Genomic DNA, 20,590 nt, shown 5'->3' on the forward strand with positions numbered 1-20,590 from the left:
AGTCAGACAACCAAATGGGAAGTCTTCAAACCCTTGAAGAGAACGGGATAGTGGTCTGTTACAGTTACTTTTCCCTAGGGATTTTTTTTACCAGATTGTTTTCAGCACAAACTGAACATTACATTGGTGTCCTACTATACCGTTCTTTAGAAAGATTTCTATCAGTCAGGGTGAATACTTTTTTAGAGGATCTGCGGCAAATAAATCCAGTGGCATCCAAGTACACAGACACTGAAAACAAGAAACAGGAAGGCACTTATTGAAGAGAAACAGACTCCATTATTTGAAGGCTATTTTTAAAAAAAATTACACATTAATCCATTTTGGAGTCATAGCTCCAAAATCCTTTGCCAGGGACTTGGTTCCAGTCTCAGACAACTGTCTGTACAGAGTTGGCACATTCTCCCCATGTCTGCGTGGGTTTCTTCTGGGTGTTACGGTTTCGTCCCACAGTACAAAGATGTGCAGGTTAGGAGGATTTGCTATACTAAATGCCGGGTTTACAGGGTGGTGGGTCTGGATGGTATGCTCTTCAGAGGGTTGTCGGGACTCAATGGGCCAAATGGCCCATTTCTGCACTGGAGGGATTCTACAATTCTATGATTAATCTTCGTTTTTTGTGAACTTTACTTGAATTGTAGATATAAGAAGAATGTCAGAGAAAATTATGTTTTTCCATTCTTGCTTTCTGAGGTGATCATGGAATAGCTCACCTTACAAGCCCTGATAAAAATAAATTCCTAAAGAACACAATAATTTTGAACAATATGGAGTCATCATGCTGAAACAAGTGGAGGCCAGAGACCACATGCATTAGGTTTAACAAGGCTGTGTTCTGAAAGATCATGGGATTTGAGTACAATAGACAATCAGTATTTCGGAAACCATTCTTGCAGAATTTTGGCCCAGTATGAAGCCTGCATGGTTGAGCTGGTAGCAGTCTCAGGTCAGGAGAAGCTCAGGTCATGGTGAGGCAGTGCCATTTGTGGTAATGTAACTGAATCTCTAACCCAGTACCCCAGACCACAACATCCTGGGGATGTAAGTTTGAATGCCACCATGGCAGAGAGTGAAATTTGAACTCAATAAAGAACTGGCCAAATCATGACTATGTAATCACCGTCTGTTGTCGTAAAGACCTATCTGGTTCATTAATACACTTTAAAAAGGAAATCTGCCCTCCTACCTGTTCTAGTCTACACCAGACTCTGGATTCACATCAATCTTGTTGACTTTGAACTCTCTGCTGAAATGGCACAACAAGTCACTCAGTTCAAAGACGTTTGGTATGCGTAATAAATGCTGGCCCATGGGTGAATTTCAGAAAGAACTCGACCTTAAGCAATCAAATGCAGTGCCTATGGAGTGCTATGCTATTGAAGGCATTGTCTTTGAGATGAGGTGTTAAATTGAGGCTCTTGAGGGCTCTTTCAATTGAATGCAAAATTTTCCATGACACATAGTTGAAGAAAAGCAAGGACATTACTTGGTCAATACTTTACTCCTGAATCAGCACCACAAAAACAGATTACTGGTCATAATTACACTGTTGTTTGTGGAACCAGGATTTGGTGCTTGGTTCACTAGTGTGGGGGTGGGCACATTCAGGTGTAACTAACTCCCTACCTCTGTCAGTGAGAGAACTTGCAGGATCGAGCTGTAATACTCGAAGTTCGAACTGGCAAGTTTCCCATCCAGTCAGGAGCCTCACCAAAGAATTTACACCCTGCTTGAGGCTGCAGCTACTGGTACCTAGAAATCATCACTGGAGGTCCAGGCTACATAACCAAAACTGAGCTAAAAATATGTTGCTGGAAAAGTGCAGCAGGTCAGGCAGCATCCAGGGAACAGGAGAATCGACGTTTCGGGCATAAGCCCTTCTTCAGGCTTATGCCCGAAATGTCGATTCTCCTGTTCCCTGGATGCTGCATGATGTGCTGCGCTTTTCCAGCAACACATTTTCAGCTCTGATCTCCAGCATCTGCAGACCTCACTTTCTCCTCCTACATAACCAAAAGCCTTGCAACTGCAAGCACTTCAGTCTTTGGAGAGATGGTGAAATTTGTGTCTTCTGATCGGGGGTGTGGTTAGAAGGGTCAGAGACAAGGGCAGGAAAGTGGCTTTCAGCAGCCACCCCCAGTGGCCTTCCCTCACAGCCAGGCAGGCAGATCACCTTGATCTCTCACCCAGTTATTTGCCCTTACTGTTATCTTCTCCACCACCACCTTCGGTGACTTTTTGTGTGTAAATTGACTGCCATGTTTTCCTCTTCAGAACAGTGTGTCCACTTCAAATATACCCTGTACTTCATTTACCAAGAAGCACTTTGGATTGTCAGTAGCTGTTAAAGGCACAATATAACATGAAATTATTTTTAACTTTGTCTTCTCACCCATTCTCTAACTAGTCTTATGGGTCATTTTAAAACGTACTTAGCCAAAATGAACTGGAGTCTCACTTTTGGGTTAAAAAACAGTGGAAATCATGTGGAAATGAGAGCAATTTGGTTACCTGTTGTGGAACTGCAAATGTAAATGCTATCCTTTTGATATCAAATGCAAATGCAGCCTAGGGGTGGTCCTTTCAATAACTCAACCAAAGTCAGAAATTTTGCATTATCTGATACCACAACTGACAGGTATATCCTAAGGCCTGTATGGGACTAGGCCTGTATTTACTAGAATTTAGATGATGCTGATTGAAACGTATAAAATTCCAACAGAGTTGACAAGCTAGTTCCAAGGATTATGTTTCTCATGGTTGGGAGTCTAGAACAAGGCGTCATAGTCTCAGCACATGGGGCAGGCCAATTCGCATTGAGTTGAGGAAACATTTCTTAGAAATCACAAGATTTTGGAGCACTGTTCCTTCTTCCGGTGCAGTGTTTTCTTCATTAGGTGTTGTGTGACTTCTGACTTTGTCCACCCAAGTCCAACACCAGCATGTCGACATCATGGAAACATTTCTTCACACAAAGGATGGTCAATTTATGGAATCTACCACCACAGAAGGCTGTGGAGGCTGGGTCACTGAGTATATTTAAGTATGAGATTGATAATTGTTTAAATCTTAAAGGTTTAAGAGGTATAGAGATAAATGGGAACATAGCTTCGAGATAGAGAATCAGCCATGATCATTTTGAAAGGCTCAAAGGGCCAAATAGCCTACTCCTGCTATTAGTTTCTGTGTTTCTTTAAAGGACATTTAACTTCAGTCAGTGGACAGCTCTGATGTGATGTGATTTCGTTGTAATGTGTCAGCTACTCTGAAGGTTTTGAAATCCAGTACGAGTTTCTGATTTGTTACCAAATGCTTAATCTAGGCTCTCATGTAAATGACTGACAAAGATCGGTGTTCATTAGAAAGCAGCGAGTTCTTCTACGCTACAGTGCACAGGTTGATGTGAAACTAAATCCTCTTCATATGCAACAGCTTCTCCATTTTGTCATAAATCTTACTTACAGCTTGGTTCTGGGTCATGCCCATAATCCAAGTGAAGCCCTTCCATTGTAAGCTCAGGATCTCTGAATCTTCCCACATGTAGTAAGTTCAATCAACATTTAGGTTTTGCTCAGATGGCAGAGAGATAAAGGCTGTGCCATTTCCCCTTTCTCAATGAAGACCAACGTTCCCTATAAGCTTTACATTCATGCAGCAACCTGAAGGTTCAACTGCAGACTTTACACAAGTCAGTCCCTTAAATTTACTGCATGGTCATGCCTGTGCAGCATAGTTTAAAAGGTCTGTTGCTTTGAAATAAATCATCTATGCAATCCAAGAAAAAAATTGAGCACTGATGTTGACCAAAAATGCTTGGTCCAGACTAAAATTAGCAACCTCTCATGTAAATCATTGATAGCAGAGGCGTCATAATAACAATTATTTTGAATGTTTACTAAAGGATTAAATCTTAAACCATAACTCATTTATTCTCTCTATAGATGTTGACCAACTGGTCTAATTTTCCATTTACAGTTCCTTGCTTTTCACTTACTTTAGTACTAAAACAATCTGCATCACCCTTCTCTCTCAAAATGTGAGGAAGGTGTGTCATTTAGTTTATTCAGATCTATCACCTAAATAATTGCCTTAATTGGTGTTTAGTTATCATTAGCCAATCCATTATTGCTGAGTTAAATTACATGTAGAAAATGCAGATTTGTGGTAATTACCTTAAGTGTTGCATTACCATCAGTGATAAAATGCCACTATAGGGAGTACGTGTTCAGTAAATGTAATGCGTTTAGATGAATCTGCATTGAATACTTAATGTAAGTCTTGTTCTAATGAAGGGTACCGATCTGAAACATTAACCTGCCTTTGCAGATAGTCAATGGACCTCTTTCACATTTCTAACACTTGCAGATGTTGCATAAAATTCCCAGCACTTATAATTTTCAAACAGTAATAAATATCTCAACCTGACTATGTCATTTTCTGGTCATTATTGCTTTTATATTTGTAGAAATTAGCAAAGCACCTGTGTCATTGCTCATGGTAAAGCAGATGATGCATTGTTTTATAGGGACAGGATCATTATGCAATGTAACGTCTAATGCATTAATGTACTGCGAAGATGAAGCTGTGATGAGGCTAATCTGTCCTTTTAAGGCCAAAAAGGCTAATTGCTGTAAATTCTAAGGTTAACTAGAGGTTAATCACTGATGATAGGGAAAGTTTGCCGACTGACAGGTGCTTGTAAATTTCCGATTCTACATCAGAGATTAAGATAACATCACCACCACCCTTTTTGAAAAACGTTTTTGAGCTTTCAAGTGTGCTGTTTGAAGTGCAACATCTGAAGTTGGTCACGTTCAACACATATGAGAGGCGAAATTGGAATAGGTGTGGCAACGAGGTGGGGAGGGGTGGGCATGGATTGCAGTGTGTGATTAACCCACATTCACACCTTCTGATGCAGATAGCACAACACTTCCTGAGGTCGGCTAGCTTGTGTCCCATGCATTATTGAATGGCTGCAAACCTCAGCAGGAGGCCAAGGTTCCCGTCAGGTTAGACCACTTAAGAGGAATCTCTCTTCTCTTAAAGGGAGCACGAATTCTCACTGCAAGCTTATGCTGAGGGTACCTAAAGGCTCTACTCTGAACAGCCAAAAATCTAGCAAATGGCAAACGGAGCCGTGACAGCTCCAAGATCTTCAGGTGTAGGACGGAAAGACCTGGTACATGAAGTTGGCAGAGCAAGATTCTTTATCCATCAAGAATGAGGAGACCTGCCATACAGTTACAACAAAGACATTGGAAGCAGAAAGCAGTGAAGTTCAATTGCATTACAGTTAGTGATAAAATAAAACTATACATAGTACTTATTCAGATAATTTAATGCAGTCTGGGTGATTCTGCAATGAATGCTAATATAAATCCTTGTCCTAGGGTACCTATTAAAAGCCTTTGCAGATGGTCATCTGCTCTGGCAGCATCTCATACACATTAGACTCAAAATGTTACCTCTGTTTTCCTCTTCGCAGATACTGCCAGATCAGCTAAGCTTCTCCAGCACCTACTGTTTACATTTCAAAGCTTCAGCCTCTGTAATATTAAACTTTTATCTTCCCAGATGGTCAATGGATCCATTGCATGTAACTCCACAGGAGGTGAATGCAGTCTTGAAAGTAATCAGTTGCTTTCGTGTGACTGGTTAAGTTCAGTGAATGCATCTTCAAATATCATATTCTTACGACTGAACAATAAGCTTCACACACTTCTTAATTCACCACACCTCATCCTTCACTCTCACCCACTCCAATCTCTATAAACCACCACTCAGATTTCACAAACAGAGCTTCCACACACCGTCAAATGTTTACCACTGCTTTCACACTCTGTCAACTATTCATTCATTACAGGCAAAGAGATTGCAGCACCCTCACTGATTTAGGCCTCCCTCTCTCTTGCAGGATGGGATGACACATAAACACAGGGAGCAATATACAGCCATCAGGGTATAGGCATGACTACACATGCTCACCCTAATCATGGAGGTGATGAAGACTATCATTACAGTGCTTATAACTGAGACCATGTTTAGTAATGCAGCTGAGAACTTTGTAAATGATGGCATATCCCAGCCTATTCAAGTTTAATGTAACAGTTTTATGTCAGATGGTAAGGATGCGAGAAACATGTAACTATAGGCCAGTTAAGCTTAATGCCTTCTGATGGGAAAATATTAGAGTCTATTGTAAAAGATGTAATAACAGAGTATTTAGAAATATATGCCATGATCCAGCAGAGCCAGCTTGGCCGAATGAAGGGGAAATCATGCCTGACAAAGTTACTAAAATTCTATTAGGAGGTAACAAGCAGGATAAATAAAGGAGAAGCAGTGGATACAAAACATTTGAATTTTCAGAAGGTGTTTGATAAGGCATTTTAGGCTATTTCATAAGATAAGGTATTGGAGGTGATATATTAGCATGGGTAGAGAATTGGTTAACCAATAGAAGACAGAGAGTTTGAATAAGAGGGGACAAATTCAGGATGCCATTCTGTAACCAGTGGTGTACAACAGGAAACAATGCTGTGACCACAATTATTTAGAATTCTCGTGACCTGGATGATCAAAATGAATGAACTAGAACCAAGTTTGCAGATGACACAAAAAGAAGTGAAAGGCAAGTGGTGACATTGTCACCAAGAGTCTGCAAAGCATATAGGCAGGTTCAGTGAGTGGGCATGCAGAATATAACTTGGGAAAATGTAGGGTTATGCACTTTGGCAGGAAGAATAGAGGATCTAAAAATTATATAAATGGAGAAAGACCACAGAAAGCAAAAGATTTGGGAGTCCTTGTACAATCACAAAAAGCTAGCATCCGAAGTTTAGTGGATGCTAGAGAAGGCAGGTAGAACGTTGGTTTTAATAGAGTCCCTACACTGTGGAGGCAAGCCATTCAGCCCAATGGGTCCTCATCGACCCTCTGAAGAGCATCTCCACTTAGACTCACCCCTCTACCCTATGCTTAATCCCACATTTCCTATGGCCAATTCACGTAACCTACACAACATGGACTGTGGGAGGAAGCCATTGGACCCAATGGAAACCCACACAGACATGAGGAGAATGTGCAGACTCTGCACAGACAGTTACTTCAGGCTGGAATTGAACCCAGCTCCCTGGCTCTGCTGGTAGTGTTTTATAGCACTGTCACCAAGGGTATGCTGTGTGTAAGGGACAGATTAAGGTAATGTGCGAGATTGTTGCTCATTATGGCGATGTTTCTTTGATCAAAATTAAATAAGATGACAATGGGCAGCCTGCCTGAAAAAGGGATTTTTTTTTGTCTCCTCTCTTCCTCCTTTTTTTTAGTAGCTTCTCATCTATTACCTGGCAGTAAAGTCTGTATCTTCAGGGTGATCAGCTACTGCTTGATGAAGTAGACAATGGTGAATAATGGCACATGGTCTAGTGAATCTGTATGTCCTTCCATTGTGGGCCAGGCAGCAGAATGGCAGATTGGTCTGCTTAATGATGTTTACCTTGGCATTACCCATTCTATGGCTGCTGCCCACATGTTATTAGGCTCCTCTTTGATCATAAGCAAACTGGTGCAGTGTAAAGGCATCATGACTGCAGCCAGGATACAGGGAATGCATCTGCATAATTTGCTGAACATGGTCACACACATGGTCACACATTCCTGGAGTGGATGATTCTGCATTTAGATATGACGATGCATGTATGCAAGCAATGGCATCAAGTAACTGCTGTGGGATGGGGCTCTATCCTTGCAAGGTCAAGCAGAATCTATGCTTTCTAGCTGTGTACTCCCTTTTCTTGGTATAGAGAGCATTCGTTCACTTCACCCTCCCCCGCCCCGGCCAAAAAAGAAAACAAAACAGCAGTGGACTGCAAGCTGGGAGATGTTGGAAATGTCACCTGTTCCAACTTGAAGACATTCACAGCAAAGGTTACCTGAATATCTACTAGCAATGCTGTCCTCACCCTGCTGAGATGTTACAGGTCTCCCTGAAACAGCTTGCAAGTTTCCGTTAACACATCATTTGTCCAATGGAGATATTACGTTCACTTTTCCTCAAAGGTGTTAAGGTAAGAGAAATGACCTCTGAGTGGATGAGGTGCCTTGCTGAAACCCCTTCTCCCCCTTCTTCTTCCTCCTCAAGCAGTTCTGTGTTGGCCTTGTTCTTTATCAGGTTGTAGATCAAAGGGGTGGGTTGGGAAATGCAGTGCCCATGAACAGAAGCAAATGGTCTGACCAGAATCCTTGAGTCAGAACCTTGGCCTTCAACATGTTGGTCAGCACTCCCTGTTCATTTCATTAACTTGTAGTAGTGGCAGAAAAACCATTGAATGTCTATAAACTCAGCCAGATACATCAGAAATTAGTCACTCAGCAACTAACCTGAAAGTAGTTGATGGTCGCTTTAAGTAACCTGAGTGGGGATCTGTCCTGCACTGAAAACACATGTATTTGTGGAATTTATGGAAGGTGTTAGCTCGAGTGTCAGGTCAAAAGAAGCAAGCTGGTTCATATCAAATCAATGTGAAACGCTAACCGACATGAGGCACTGTCTATTGTTCACGTTTGAAGCCTGTACTTAAACCCAGCATGGTCAGTATCACACATTGGAAGCCCTGTAATATTTTGGAACTCGATGGAGTTTAGAAGGCTGACAGGGTATCTGCTTGAAACTTACAGAATACTGAATGATCTGGACAGCGTGGACATTGGGAAGTTGCTTCCGTTTGCAAGAGAGGTGAGGACCCGAGGGCACAACCTTTGAGTAATGAGAAGACCTTTTAGAAGATAAGGAGAAACTTCTTCAGCCAGAGAGTGGTGAATCTGTGGAATTCATTGCCACAGAAGGCTGTGGAGGCCAGGTCATTCAGTATATTTAAAACAGGCATAGATAAGTTCTTGTTTGCCAAAGGGATCAAAGGATTTTAGGAAAATGGGTTGAATGGTGGAGCAGACCCGATGGGCCGAATGGCCTAATTTCTGCTTTACGTCTTACGGTCTTATGGTCTAAAACAGAATCCACCCTAGCATCGACCAGACAACTGCTAGACCACTGCATTCATGATGAAGGGCTGTGGCTCAAAACGTCAATTTTCCTGCTCTTCGGATGCTGCCTGCCCTGCTGTGCTTTTCCAGCAACGCACTTTCAACACTGTCTCCACTGCATTTTATGACCATTAAATTTTACGATATGTAGGTTTTCTAGGCTCTTATTAATAAGAAGATAGATAGAAATTTCATGCAGCTTTTTTCAAATAATCTATTCAAGATCTTGTCAATTTATTTTCCTCATAGAACCTTGTTCATTGCTCATTGATCAAGAATCAAAATTGACCATACTATATTCTGTCTATAACTTTGTTTCTCCATGCTGATCATATATTATTTTATTACATTATTTACATTATCTTATTATGAAGAGTCAAATCATTGATTTTTCAGAAACTTGTTTCAAAGCTAAATTGTCATTATTGTCTAATCTTACTGTTAGATAAGAGAACATTAAATTATACTTGAAACATTATTGCATTAATGAAGGGGCAGCATTTCACATTTAGAGACATTCAGAAGATTAAGATGCGTGACATCCATGGTGACTTGGCTGGGTGGATTCAGAATTGGCTTGCCCATAGAAAGCAGAGGGTAGTGGTGGAAGGGTAGTGTTAAGGCTGGAGATCCATGATTAGTGGTGTTCTGCAGGGATCCATACTAGGACCTCTTCAGTTTGTGATATATATATAAATGCATACAGTTCTGGTTGCCACATTACACGAAGGGTGTGCAGGCTTTGGAGAAGGTGCAGAAGAGATTTACCAGGATACTGCCTGAATTAGAAGGTATGAGCTATAAGGAGAGGCCAGAAAAATTCAGGGTGTTTTCTCTGGAGTGGTGGAAACTGAGGGGAGACTTGATAGAAGTCTTTAAAGTAATGAGATGCTTAGATAGGGTTGATGGTCAGAATCTTTTTCCCAGAGTTGAAATGTTTAAAACTAGGAGGTATGCATTTAAAGTGAGAGGGGGAAAGTTGAAAGGAGATGTGAGGTGTAAGTCTTTTAACAGAGTGTGGTAGGAGTCTGGAATGTGCTGCCAGGGAGTGGTGGAGGCAGATACAATAGGGGCTTTTAAGAGTCTTTTAGATAAGCTCATGATTATATGCAAGGAATGGAGTGATATGGAATAAAGGCAGGCAAAAGGGATTATTTTAATTTGGCATCCTGTTCAGCTCAGCATTGTGGGCCAAAAGGCCTGTTCCTTTGCTATACAGTTCTATGTTTGATGTTCTGTTCACTTTACCAGCAATCTACATCCCCAAAGATCTAACAGCATAGTAGAGTCACATGTCACAATTGTTCCTTTATTTCTTGGCCTTAAATTCAAACCTTCTTCACTTTTGAAAGTATTCTGTTTATTAGCTACCTTAAAACTACTAAGTAAAATTAGTTTGAAAAATGGAACCAAGCTTAGTGCACAAATCAATTTACAACAGTCAGCACATTTCAATATCTACTTCATTGGTTTCAAAAAGCTTTGAGATGTCCAGTGATCAAAACATAACATTATAGAAATGCAAGTTTTTAAAAATATATTTGATTTGATTTATTTTTGTCATGTACCAAGATACAGTGAAAAATATTATATTGTATGAGACCTTTCAGATCTTATACAAGTACATTAAGAACAGAATGCAGAATATAGTGTTACAGCTACAGAGAAGGTGCAGAGAAAAATCAACTCTAATATATGAGAGGTCCATTCATAAGTCTGATGATAGTTGGGAAGAAGCTGTTCTTAAATTTGTTGGTACGTGTTTTCAAATTTTTATATCTTCTGCCCGATGGAAGAGTGTGGAAGAGAATGCAACTGAATGGGATGGGTCTTTGATTATGTTGGCTGCTTTCAGAAAGCAGCAAGACATATAGATGGAATCAATGGATGGAATGCTTGTTTTTGAGATCGACTGGGCTGCCTTCATAACTCTGTAATGTCTTGCAATCTTGGGCAGAGCAGTTGCTATACCAAGTTGCGAATACAGGGGTTATCAGTATTTAGCTGTATTGAATAATAATATAGATGAATAACATTCTATCTACTGCTTATGGCCCTGTTTGGTGGGGTTTAAATCAAACATATCCTTAGGCAGTAAAGGCTGCAAATATTCATTTAATGACAAACAGCATGAAATTAATGAATTGACAACATGTACCGATGTTTTTGAAATTTAATCATGCCAGCCAGCTTTTTCTTCCTCAGTCATCCCTTTGATGTATACAATGTTTCCGTATTTCAACATTGCTTTGATAGCTAAACAGTTTTATTTTGCCAAGAATTTTTATCAAAGACTAAACAAGGTCAAAAAGAAAACTCTGACTGATCAAAACATAAAGGATGTAATTTTATATAATTTCTTACTGAAGATAACTTAAAATCAGTGGGAATACTTTTAGATGTAATGAAAGATCCAGCTTCAAATGATATTCCCAATCAAGTTTCTTTCATATGACAATATGCTGATTTCTGTTAGGTTGGTACAGATAGGACCTGTACAGGCAAGGTATCTGGCTGATGGAGGGAATGAATAATTAGCAAGGGTTGGAGGGGGGAGTGTGGGGGGTTCTACATTGGGCTGCGCTTCAGTGCCATCTACTGACTGGCAACAGATGATCATAATGAACATAAAAAGCCCAATAAATTGAAGAAGTTTCCGCACAAGGATAGTTATTATATGTAGAACCAAACATGCAATAGAAACAAGCAAAGCTCCAAGACAGCCAACTGGCACCCATTCTATAGGCTTTATATTCTCCATTCAGTAGGACACCTATTCTTACTTACAGTTGCCACTGGCTGTAATATGTTCTTGCATCAACTCGTGCAAAAAAGAGAAATCCTGGAGGGTGGAGGAAAGTTAGATCTTTTGAGTTCATTGTTTACTATGGAAGTTTAAGACTTTCTGACTCATAATTTTCAGTGAGAATTGAATTATTACGCATTAAAGTTTTTAAAGAGAAGTCAACAAAGTTTCTTCTTGAATCCCCCTGGACTCCATGTGAAGTTCCAGGCAACAAATTCATACAATAGCACAAACTTCTCTTTAAAACTATGGCTAGGTCAGATTACTTACAATGTGGAAACAGGCCCTTTGGCCCAACAAGTCCACACCAACCCTCCAAAGAGCAACCTATTCCCCTACACCTAATGGGCAATTTAGCGTGACCAATTCACCTAACCTGCACATTTTTGGACTGGGGAGGAAACCAGAGCAAACCCACACAGACACGGGGAGAATGTGCAAACTCCACACAGACAGTTGTCTGAGGGAGGAATCGAACCCAGGTCTCTGGTGCTGTGAAGTAGCAGTGCTAACCATCGTGACATCATTCCACCGACTACTTGGATTCCTCATATTAATGTGCATCATTCCAATAAGATTGAATCATTACATTCAACAGGTTATTTCTTTATTTCATCCAATCCAAAGAGCAAGTTGAACCAATTAAAAGCAGTGAAAATAAAAATTCCTGGCATATAGTTTATTTATAGCACTACTTATATCAGATACATCACTGAAAATGTCATTGCTTTTCATGCACCAGTTTGTATAAGAAGTTATATTCATAAGACAGTAGCCATGTAAGTCAGGAATGCACAGATAAACAGCAAACAGGAATGTAACTATCAATTATCAAAGAACATATTTTTCAAAAGCCTCTGACAGCACTGCCCTTAGCAATACACCAACATATCATTCATTCTGTTAGTTTTATATTAATTATCTTTCAATATACATGTACAGGTGGAGGGCATCAATTGGGGTTTTACTTCAGCACAACAAGAAACACGTCAGATCTTTTGTGGTGCAGTGAATCAAATGACAGGGCTCAAAGTCCCACCTGCTACACAGCTCTGTCAAAATATTTTAAAATAGGTTGATTCAAAAAGAATTTAGCTTTGCGCAATGGCAAATCTCATCATAGCCAATGAGATTTAACCAAGATAAGATTCTTGTTGATTGGAAACTTTTTCCAATATCCAGCCAAGATAATAGGAGATAGAGCCACCAAAAGCAATTTTTCCTTTTCTCCCTAGAGTAGAGGGCACATTGGTATTGTTCCCATGCCAGTGGTATTGTTACTGCCCTGAGGCCAGTGATATTGTTCCCATGCCTGTGGTATTATTGCTACTCCCTCGCCAGTGGTATTGTTCCCTACCCTGAGGCCAGTGGTATTGTTCCTACTCCCATGCCGATAGTATTGTTACTACCCTGAGGCCAGTGGTATTGTTCCTACTCCCATGCCGATAGTATTGTTACTACCCTGAGGCCAGTGATATTGTTCCTATGCCAGTGGTATTGTTACTACTCTGAGGCTAGTGGTATTGTTCCTATGATAGTGGTATTGTTCCTACCCTGAGGCCAGTGATATTGTTCCTATGCCAGTGGTATTGTTACTACTCTGAGGCCAGTGGTATTGTTCCTACCCTGAGGCCAGGGGTATTGCTGGAAAATGACAGGTCATGAGGGCCGTGCCGTGTTGAAAGATTGGAACTGGGATAGGGTGGGGGGAGGGGAAATAAGGAAACTGGTGAAATCCACATTGATGCTGTTTCTGGCATCAATGTGGATTTCACCAGTTTCCTCATTTCCCCTTCCCTCACCCTATCCCAGTTCCAACCTTCCAACGTGGCACCGGTCCAACCTGTCCTACCAGTCCATCTTCCTTCCCACCTCTCTGCTCCATCCTCTTGTTCAACCTATAACCATTATCCCCAGCTCCATCTACCTATTGCATTCTCAGCTATCTTACCCCAGTCACCTCTCCCTCTCATTTATCTCTCCACCTCCTCGGCCCACAAGCCGCATTACTGATGAAGGGTTCTTGCCCGAAATGTCGATTCCCCTGCTCCTCGGATGCTGTCTCACCTGCTGTGCTTTTCCAGCACCACACTCTCGACTCTGATCTCCAGCGTCTGCAGTCTTCACTTTCTGCTAATGGTATTGTTCCTACTCTTGTGCCAGTGGTATTGTTACTAACCTGAGGCCAATACTACTGTGCATATACCCAGGCATTCAAGTCCCACCTGCCCTGGAAGTTTGTCGTAACAGATTAATTAAAATAAAACACTTGATAAGAAGGACTTTAGCCTCCCCTGGGTGTAAATTGACAAGGTCTGTCAAATTTGGAGCAATGCTGAGCATGTTTGTTGATGCCTCCTACTGTGATAACTAAGCAGAAAACTGAAGTAGTTACACATATATTGGATGTTTGGACAATACATATGTTTTTTATAACAAAGAACATTAGCCAAACTTTACTAAAAATGTACCTACTAAGAATGGAATTCACTGATTACTGAAAGATTCCCTGCGAGAACCCCTGGAATGTCACACTTTGTATGGTGCCAAAGCAACTGCAAAGAGAGAGATCACAAAATGTCAAATTAATAAAAACCAAAACAACTTCGAATGCTGTAAGTCAAAGACAAAAATAGAAACTGCTGAAGAAGGTTAGCAGATCTGGCAGCACCTATGGAGAGAAATCAGAGTTAACATTTCAGGTCGAGCGAGCTTTCCTCATAAATCATTCTAACTAACTCCTCTCAGCAAGACACATCTCTGTGGTTCATACATCAGGCTGTGGACATGAGTTGAAAGACATAGATATGTTTTACCCTCCCAAGAATACACAAAAAGGGGTGAGAAACCTGATCTGTGGGTGCCAATGGATAGATGAACTTGCATGCTGTGAAAGTACAACTTGAGGATGGCCTTCATCACCCAATCACTTCAAGTTGAAAAGAAAGTATACCATCTTGCCCTGGGTACAGGAAGCCAGTTAACAAGCCATCAAAAAGGAAACACAGTAAAATAATATTAGCCAACCTGAAAACTCAGGGACTTTGAAATTGACTGTGACCCAACAATGTCACCACTATAGGCATCACACAATGTAATTCTGAAATCCACTCTTCAGGAACAACTCAGATCTATATATCTTTTAAGTCTTATGTTTCTTTGGACTTTTTGTTTCGAATTGATTCCTAATTTCTAATCTGTATGTGTTTTGATATTATTATTTCTGGCGTATTAGTACCAATAAACTCACTCTTACTTTAACTCAAGAAAGTCTGGTTTAACTGATTCTTTTTAAGTCATAAATTAATTTGGATTGGGAGAAAATTACCACAAGTGAGGGTGTCCATTTTAATTGAATTTCTTGCATCCAACTGAGGGGGTGGGTGAATAAAGAAGTGCAGCCAGTTTTTTCCCTCCTCACCTAGGAACTGAACAAGTTGAGCTATTGACAGAAGGAGTGCAACAAAGATTCAGCAAACTGATTCCTTGGGTACTCTGGCTGTCCTATGAAGAAAGCTGAAGAGACAGAGTCTTTACTCTCCAGAGTTTAAAAGAATGAGAGGTGATTATCTTCAAACATTCAGATGTTTGGGATGGAGAGCCAGAGGACACAATCTCAGAATAAAAGATCAGGCCATTTAGGATAAGAGTTCAGGTAGAAACTTTCCTCTCTTTGGAATTGTCTACTTCAGAGGTTTGTGTGGGCTCATACTCAAGACTAACACTGAGACTGATAGATTTTTTAATGCTATAAACTTCAAGGGATGCAAGGATGGTGCCAACAAATGATGTTGAAGCAAAAGATCAGCCATGATCTCACTGAAAGTCAAAGCAGTCTCGAAGCAGTGAATGACATTTTCCTCCTTCTATGTCAGATTTTTGTGTTCTTATTGGTGGAAAGAGGAGGTTCCTCTTTTATGGGCTATCTGATTAGCTGGCAGCTATTAGAGGTGGGGCCTCTTACATGGATGGCAGTGCACATCATATCTTGCCCCTCCAAGAGTTTAGCAGCAGCAGGGCAACTCGTCTGAAATGTTGGGGATATCGCAACAGTGACATGGGGGATTGGGAACCCCATCAAAACATTACATTCTGTCCACTGAAACTGTGTGTGGATGAATTAGGAGGTATATGCTTGTAATATTTATTTCCACATATAAATATAAGACTGAATAAAGATACTTACCATATTTCCTTCGTCAACTGTCTTTCTAGACTATAACACTTTACATATGCTGGAATGTTCTTGTCTTGCAAAACATTGTATCCCCTGATTTATCACAGGTAATGCCACAGGAGATTGTTTTGTGTTTCTCGAGAGAATTTAAGTTATTTGGCTCTATATGAATGTGTAATGCTTGCTTGAGATTTTCTAACTTGAACCTTTTGTATTTAATAACTGCTTATCCTTACATTAGCCTATTATTCCCATGGGTTTAATATTTAATTTATGCCCTTTATATTCCAGCCTATAAGACAGAGATCAATTCTGCCAATACATTCTTTAAATTTCTGGTCTTGGTACCTGGAATTATCTGTCTTTTCACAAAGCCTCTTCAAATGTATTAATGCACTTCCAAAGTGAATGTGCTCAAACTTGTGTAAAATGTTTAAAATATAGACAGGATGGTTAAAAGGGCATTTAGCACACTTGCTTTCATTTCTCAGTCATTTGTGTACAGGAGTTGAGAAGTCACGATGAGGTTGTACAGAACATTGTGAGGCCTCTTTTGCAGTATTGTGTCCAGTTCTAGTTGCTCTGTTATATGAAGTATATTATTAAACCAGAGAGGGTTCAATAGAGATTCACTAGGCTGTTGTTCGATATGGAAGGTTTGAATTATAAAGAGAGGCTGGATAGGCTGGCACATTTTTCACTGGAGCGTGGGAAGTTGAGAGGTGACTTTGAAGAGGTTTATAAAATCATGATGGGTATAGATAGGATGAATGGTGGTTACCTTTTCCCTAGGATTTCAAGACTATAGAGCATATTTGGAAAGACAGGGTTTGATTCGGAATGCTAGGAATCAGAGCAGAACAGTGGAAGGATGCTTGTCAGACTGGAGGCCTGTGACAAGTGGAGTGCCTCAGGGGTCGGTGCTGGGCCCATTACTGCTGTTATCTATATCAATGATTTGGATGAGAATGTACAAGGCAAGTTTGCAAAGTAAGTGGTATTTTGGACAGTGAGGAAGGTTCTCAAAAACTGCAGCAGGACCTTGATCAGCTCGGAAAATGGGCCGAGAAATGGCAAATAGAGTTTAATTTAGATAAGTATGAGGTCTTGCATTTTGGAAAGTCAAATCAAGGTAGGAATTTCATCCTAAATGGTAGGGCCTTAAGAAGTGTAGTGGAACAAAGGGATCTTGGAGTTCATGTGCATTCTTCTCTGGAAGTGGAGTCACAGGTAAACAGGACAGTGAAGAAGGCTTTTGGCACACTGTCCTTCATCAGTCAGAGCATTGAGTATCGAAGTTGAGAAGTTATGTTGCAATTGTGCAGGATGTTGGTGAGACTGCATTTGGAGTATTGTGTTCAGTTTTGGTCACCTTGCTATCGGAAGGATGTTATTAACCTGGAGATTGCAGAAGAAATTTACAAGGATGTTGCCAAGACTCAATGGTGTGAGTTATAGGGAGAGGTAGGACAAGCTAAGACTCTTTTCTTTAGAGTATAGGAGACTAACAGGGGATTTTATAGAAGTGTATAAAATCATGAGAGGCATGGATAGGGTGAATACGCTCAGTCTTTTTCCAGGGTTGGGGAATCAAGGACTATAAGGCATCAGTTTAAGGTTAAATGGGAAAAAATAAAAGGGAACCTGAGGGGCAACTGTTTTACACATATATGGAATGAACTGCCAGCTGAAGTGGTTGGGGTGGGTATATTAATAAAATTTAAAGGCATTTCAAAAAACACATCGATAGGAAAGGTATAGAAGGATATGGGCCAAGTGCAGGGAAATGGAGTGAGCGTGGATGGATATTTTGGTCAACATGGACCAGTTTAGGCCTGTGCTGTAGGACTCAATGACTCTATGACTCTATCTGCCTTTGATTTGAATCAGAAACCTTGAGAGGGGCAATTATTACAATTTCAGAAAGCTTCAGCTGACACTCTATTAGATTCATTATCACTGGCTACCCATTCCTTGCATTCTCTATGGTCTGGAGAAACATTCACTGCTGAGTACCCTGTATGATAGATGGACCTAAGATTCTTAAACAGAACACCTCTCAATACATGTACAGAATGCTAGGATCATGTACACTATATTATTTTCAGAAGGGGAGAATCACTTGAATGAGATAATTTTGATAATAAACTGGTTGTTTGCATGAAATATATGAATGAATATAACATGAAATACATTATTTTTACAGAATTTTATTTTCTCTCATCTCTGCATGGGGCTTGAGGTCTGCCTATGATAGATTCTCGATGAGTTTGCATGGTTGGTGTAATTGCGCAGGGTAACATGTGGAGGTATGACTTGGCAACAAGTTGGCATTGGTGCCATAAACATTAATTTATTTACATGAATTATAAGGATGAATATAACACCACTTCTGAGTGAGGTACCTATTTTTCACATCATACCTGAAACAATTGTTAGTTACATGGAGCCCTCGACCACCACATCATCCACTTTCACCCAAACTGAATGAAGATTCAGTCTAACAATAAGATTCTAAACACTTTCAAATGTACTCAGTGGATTTCCATTAATTTTATACCAATATATTTCACTGAGAAAGAAAGGAAAGTTTTAATGTCAATTGATTTTCATCTGGGTTAACATATTAATCTTCCAAAACACTCATTGTCTGGTGTTTACAGACTTTGACCTGAATTTTCATTCCTGGTTCATGAGTACAGATTCTGGATTAGTGGTGCTGGAAGAGCACAGCAGTTCAGGCAGCATCCAAGGAGCTTCGAAATCGACGTTTCGGGCAAAAGCCCTTCATCAGGAATAAAGGCAGTGAGCCTGGAGCATGGAGAGATAAGCTAGAGGACGGTGGGAGTGGGGAGAAAGTAGCATAGAGTACAATGGGAGAGTGGGGGAGGGGATGAAGGTGATAGGTCAGGGAGGAGAGGGTGGAGTGGATAGGTGGAAAAGGAGATAGGCAGGTAGGACAAGTCCGGACAAGTCATGGGGACAGTGCTGAGCTGGAAGTTTAGAACTAGGGTGAGGTGGGGGAAGGGGAAATGAGGAAACTGTTGAAGTCCACATTGATGCTCTGGGGTTGAAGTGTTCTGAGGCGGAAGATGAGGCGTTCTTCCTCCAGGCGTCTGGTGGTGAGGGAGCAGCGGTGAAGGAGGCCCAGGACCTCCATGTCCTCGGCAGAGTGGGAGGGGGAGTTGAAATGTTGGGCCACGGGGCGGTGTGGTTGATTGGTGCGGGTGTCCCGGAGATGTTCCCTAAAGCGCTCTGCTAGGAGGCGCCCAGTCTCCCCAATGTAGAGGAGACCTCATTGGGAGCAACGGATACAATAAATGATATTAGTGGATGTGTAAGTAAAACTTTGATGGATGTGGAAGGCTCTCAAACATTCCAGAAGATTCCCCTGGCCTCGGAATCGATTCCGCCATTAGCCATGTGGCTGATGCAGCTGCCACGCCCACGCCGATTGATGATGTCACTTCCGCCCCCATCATGGCCACTTCCACAACCACTTCCACTCCTCACAATTCCTCATGCATCACATGTGACATCACTTCCGCCCCTCACATCATCGTTGATGCCACATGCTCAATGACTTCCGCTACCCCTACTGCCGTTGTCACCACCACTTCCACCCCCACCAGCACCATTCACCTGCATTCTGCTGACATGCCCCTCACAGACCCCACTGTCACTATCCCTACCCTCCAGAACCCCGAGGGGAACACTATCCCTGCTCATGAATCCACCCCCATTCCCCCCATCATCACTCCAATTACAGGTTCCGCCTCCACTCCCAGCTCTACACCCACACCAGATCCCAGCTTCCAGCCCTGCCGAGTTTTCACCATCCCCGCAGACCTCCCCCTCACTGAGGACGAATGATCAGTCCTCAGCAAAGGACTCATCTTCATCTCCCTCCGTCCACGCATCAATGAATTTAATACACGCCGTGACGTCGAACAATTCTTCCGTCGCCTCCGCCTCCGAGCTTACTTTCACAATCAGGACTCCCGCCCACCTTCTGAGGACCCCTTTGCCCACCTCCAACGCACCGCATCCACCTGGACACCCCGCGCTGGCCTTTTACCTGCCCTCGACCTCTTCATTTCCAACTGCCGCCGGGACATTAACCGCCTCAACCTGTCTACCTCCCTCCCCCATCCAACCTCTCACCCTCACAACGCGCAGTCCTCCAATCCCTCTGCTCCAATCCCAACCTCACCATCAAGCCAGCGGTTAAAGGGGGCGCAGTGGTAGTCTGGCGCACTGACCTCTACACCGCGGAAGCCAAACGTCAACTTGAGGACACCTCTTCCTACTGCCCCCTTGGCCATGACCCCATCCCCCATCACCAAACCATCATCTCCCAGACCATACAGAACCTCATCACCTCAGGAGATCTCCCACCCACAGCTTCCAACCTCATAGTCCGGGAACCCTGCACTGCCTGGTTCTACCTCCTTCCCAAGATCCACAAGCCTGACCACCCTGGCCGACCCATTGTCTCAGCATGCTCCTCCCCACTGAACTCATCTCTACCTACCTCGACACTGTCCTATCCCCCCTAGTCC

The 20,590-nt window shown here is 41.7% G+C and overlaps 1 long non-coding RNA gene and 1 other non-coding gene across 2 annotated transcripts in view; both read left to right on the top strand.

The window, feature by feature from the left end:
* Nucleotides 1-20,590, top strand: part of LOC148147335 (uncharacterized) — a 179,997-nt gene that overhangs the window by 80,109 nt on the left and 79,298 nt on the right. The window lies entirely within an intron of this gene.
* On the top strand, nucleotides 12,945-13,089 carry LOC148147336 (U4 spliceosomal RNA). The gene has a single exon (XR_015760008.1). It is a non-coding gene; the product is annotated as a U4 spliceosomal RNA (small nuclear RNA).

This window comes from Chiloscyllium plagiosum, unplaced genomic scaffold (assembly GCF_037043375.1).
Source record: "Chiloscyllium plagiosum isolate Xiang-an unplaced genomic scaffold, Cpla_swu_hap1 HiC_scaffold_17, whole genome shotgun sequence".
In the NCBI taxonomy this organism is placed as follows: Eukaryota; Metazoa; Chordata; class Chondrichthyes; order Orectolobiformes; family Hemiscylliidae; genus Chiloscyllium; species Chiloscyllium plagiosum.